Genomic DNA, 4,789 nt, shown 5'->3' with positions numbered 1-4,789 from the left:
TAGCCACTTCAGCTTAAAACATAGATAAAAAATTTGTACCTGTCTTTGTCTGTGTGAAAAATAACCTTGCTTACTTTGACACACTTAACAAAGAAGTGTACCTTTGACTCAAACTTAGTTTATGACTGTGCTTGCTCTACCTAAATCTTTCCTTTCAAAATCACTCTCAGTTTTGACCATTTCTTGAGATGATAACAATTTTTTTTCTGTTTTCTTAGAATGTTTTTTTCCATAATTTTATTGAGAAACAAATAGCAATGAGACAGTTTCAAATCGAATTGGTAGGACAGTTTCAATAATTAAGACATTGCATACATTCTTCCTAGTGGTTAATTGCTGTTCAAGATGCAGACATGATATCCTATTTACAAACACCATTAGAACAAATGCCTCTATTCATTAAGAGAATGTAACTATATATCTATTCTAACCACTTTGAATACACAGATACAAAATGGACATTCATCTGTATCCCCCTTTTTTTTTGTTAAATTCCATCATTTAAATATTATAGGTGTGTAAACTCAGCCAAATATTCTAAAACAGTCCAGTAACCCATAATAGTATTGGGTCTTCCACTTCACTGGCCATGTCAGAAATTGTTGACCTGAGTCCCCTACAGCTCAACATAACAGCATGGCTTTACTTCTTATATTTCGTTTTTAAACTTTTGTGCTGGATGGTTAAGACCAAGGTAAAGCAGGACCAATGCAACAAGAGTTGGAGCTTTTGGGTCTGAGAAGGTCAGTGAAATCCCCTCAGGATTTATCCTGAGATCTTGTACCTCAGATTGTAGATCCTTTGTCAGTGTCAGCCATGTGGATGAGTCACAGCCATTGATTGGCCAATGTGCTTCAGATGATCACAATCTTTTGGAAATCTAAAATTACCAAAGCAGTATCTTTCCTTCCAATCTATTAGAGAGTGATGAGGTTGGTGATGGGAGGTGGTTGCATCTCTACTCTGATAGCATTTTCACAAAGAGGTAGTTACCTTATAAACATCTGTGTCCACATTATATACTCAAAGGAACAAACACAGGGGAAGGTATAGCAGATATATAGTCCTGAGTGGGTAGGACTATATTGTCCTTTTGGCTAGAAGTCATCATAGGATAGCTAGCACTTTACATTTTTTTTAACCTATAAAACTATGAGACTTTCTCTTGTCCCAAGATACAACATAGATTTTATTCACTGAGTGAAAACAATCATAATAAAGGGAAGAGAATTTGAATACGTAATTGTGTAATTAAAGATGGACCTTGTAAAAGCTGGCAGTAATTACACATAGCAATACCTTCCATATGCATAGTCTCATGCCAAGAAAGCTAAATTACACTGAAAATTTCAAAATTTAAATAGGTTATTCTTTTCTAAGAAATAATCTAAGTTAGCAGAATCTTATTGTATTTCATAACTAAGTGCTTGAAAGTTTCAGAGAAACTCCAGAAGTTTATAGAAGGTAGGTCAAATTAGACATTTGTGGAATTTGGTGTCACCTTTAGAGGAATCTTGGAAAGCTGACTGTAAGAATAACATGTCTTCATGAATGAATGGTAGTAATGATATATTTTATTATTGTTTAGGTATTTTAGTAAGAATGAGAAACATGCAATGTAGTCCAGGGAATTTACAAATCTGTATTGTACTTTGGAAAGCTTACAGTGACCATATTACTGTACCATAGCACTTTAGCATACTTCTGATATTTGGTTATTTTTTTATTCTAAGTCATTTTATCAACTAATCTAGGAAAGCATACATGAAATTTAGCTTTTTTTCCCTTTGGAGTAAAGCTTCATAGTAAAACCAGCTGGAGTAATTTTTCCATCAAAATGAAGTAATGAAAGATATTGCATTAGAATACACTACTGTTCCGTGGTCAATGCCATAATTTAAATTGCTGCCCTTTGAATTGGACATTTGTCTATGATTACTTAAAAAGGAAGGAAAGAACAAAGGAAGGAAGGAAGGAAGGAAGGAAGGAAGGAAAGAAGGAAGGAGAGAAAGAAGGAAGGAAGGAGAGAAAGAAGGAAGGAAAGAAGGAAAGAAAAATACAAGAAAGAAAGTTTAGCAGAAAGTTGAGTCTATTCAACGCTTTTACCTGTGGCATGAAACAGACATCTGTTTTACATTTTCTGTGGGATTCAGAATTTCACTGGCTCTTGAAAACATGATAGGAAAATTAAACCATGAATCAAAAAAAAAAAGATGCTATTTTAGGGCTAGACTGAGGAATGAGGCTTCATGAAGCACACAAAATAAAATTTCTTCCTTCAAAGGAACTCAACACTTCCCCTCCCAAAGAAGGGGCCAGGCATGTACACTCTGTGTTCTTTCAGGCAGAGGCTGCACGCATTGCTTCTCTTGTACCAGGATGAAGTTATCAGGATCAGCACTTTTTGTTTTGGCAATTACTCCTAGTCTCCCTGCTTTATCTTCTTGTTGCCTTCTATAGTTAACTCTAAGAAGACAAGGATTCTGGCAAAAACTGAGTCATATTCAAGTTTGGGGAAAATAAAGCCAGAAAACAATGTACCCCTTTTATCTTCTTACCAATTTAACCTTTCTCAAATCAAGGTAATGTTATGACATTGTAAATTTAGGAAGTAGTAGAAAAGAATTTCCAGTTTAGAAAGCACAAAAAGGTTCCTTAAAAAGTCAGTTGGAAAAAAGTATTTTGATACATGTTGAGTGATAGATAGGGAACCACAATGAAAGACACACAGAATCTTTATTTCGAGGCAAAAGTATCTTTTCACAAAGAACTAATATTTTCAGTTGCTTTAATGTTTCAGACTATTAGCTTATCCCAAATCACAAGCAGCTACACAACTCAATAAATAACAACACAAAGACACTTACTTATTTTCTTCTAAGAAGTGCCTCTGTTCAGGAGTGCACTGCAGTTCCCAGAGGCTAGGCACATTTGACTTAGCACACTCTGTATTCATTATGCATGAGAATTAATGAGCAGAGTTGTGCAAGCTCCCCCAGTAATTTGGATGTAGACATAATAGCTTGTCTGATGCTTTTTATTGTTTTTAACTTATCATGCCTGTTTGTTTTATTTCCTGACCTAGAAAACATATGACTGGTCAAAAAATAGGTTTCATCCATCAGAGCTTTTAATGATTCAGTTTGCCTGCTTTGAGCCATAAATTAGTGGAGGCAGAGAGATGGAATGGTTTTGTTTACAGAACTCCTGAAATGATTCACCCTGACATGAGGTCTTGAGTTCCAGTTGGCCTGATTTTCTTCCTTCCAAGGTCTGAGAATGGTGTTTCAGAAGCGGGTTGAACAGGGCTTCCAGTACCACCGGCATCATATTAGTTTATTTTCTTTATATTTTGCTGGAAATAATAAATATAAAACATACTTATGTTTTATTTTCCTGTTCGACACTAACAGTTTTGTCCGTTCAGCTTTTTGAAACATCACCAGTTTATGGCTAGCTTAACACTCCCCCCTTTTTCTCTATGTATATTTCATTTCTTTAAGGCTTCCTACCTGAGTTTAAGTCTTTGCCTAGAAGCGTATTATAGGGTCAAACGATTTAACAAACACGCAGGACTGGAATAACGTGTGGCCCACTGACAAAGCTGGCTGCTGTTTGTGGGAATGGAGAGGTAGATTGTATTGGTAGAAATTTGAGATGATGGAGTTAAACAAAAGAACTCTACTAATTTGGTTTCACAGTCACTGACCTCGTTCATGGGAGGAAAGTTAAATTTTAGGAGCTCTTTTGAACTATGTAAAGTTTCTTTTGTAGAAGTACAAAAGAAGATATTTTAGGCAAGGAAAATCCACTAGCAACCAAGAAAAAATATAAAAACAACAAAGCAAGTAGCAAATTTGGCAATATCTTTCAAAAATTTTTTGACGGTTGTCCCACTTTTGAGACTTTTTCCCCAGATATAACCAAGGATGTAGGTGTGATTGTACTTTAGGAATATTCATTGGAATGCTCTTTGAAAATCCAAATGTTGGAAATCACCTAACATTGATTTGGCTAAGTAAATTATAGTAGCTTCAAATAAATGGACCATTAATCTAAAGAAGAGTGCATTTATTAGGTGGAAAGATGATCATATTTTGGTAACTAAAAACAAAAGCTTCAAAAACATAATGATTTGATTTTCTCAAGAGTAGTGAGTGGGGAAACTTTGGGAACAGATTACACCTTTTGATGTTACTGTGGGGGCTGGGGGCTTGGCTCAGCCGTAGAAGGTTTGCCTAGCAAGCTGGGAGCTCTGGACTCCGTCCTTGGCACCAAAAACAAAAAATAAACCTCCCCTAAACAATTCAACCAAAAAAGTACAGAAAATGCAAAAAAAAAAAAAAAAGAACAAAAACAAACAAGGCAACTGCACACATAACCTTTAGGGGTTGGAGAGATGGCTCAGTAGAATAAGTGCTAACCTGGCAAGCGCAAGAGTTTGAGTTCAACCTCCATTTCCAGAAAAAGAAAAAAAAAAGACTTTATTGTGATAGTTTTTAAATGGACTAGCTTCGGTGTGGTTTTTTAAAAAATGTATATTCTAATTTCCTGTATTAAAAGATACTTCTTTTCAGTTTTAACTGAATAGTCAATGAAAATCCTCAGAGTCAAAATCTTATGTTTGACTTTTTTAAAGTTCTGAAAGCGTTTTCTTTCAGTACAAATTGTGCATAGGTTTTGGCTATCACAGGCAATTTTTTGTTAATGTATTTGGTACAGGGTCGCACTACAGCTTGGATTTGTAGTGATCCTCCTGTATTGAACCTCTCCAGCACTGGGATGACAG

Source organism: Octodon degus, unplaced genomic scaffold (genome assembly GCF_000260255.1).
Source record: "Octodon degus isolate 3935 unplaced genomic scaffold, OctDeg1.0 scaffold00028, whole genome shotgun sequence".
Taxonomy (NCBI): domain Eukaryota; kingdom Metazoa; phylum Chordata; class Mammalia; order Rodentia; family Octodontidae; genus Octodon; species Octodon degus.
Note: the sequence above shows the minus strand (reverse complement) of the source record.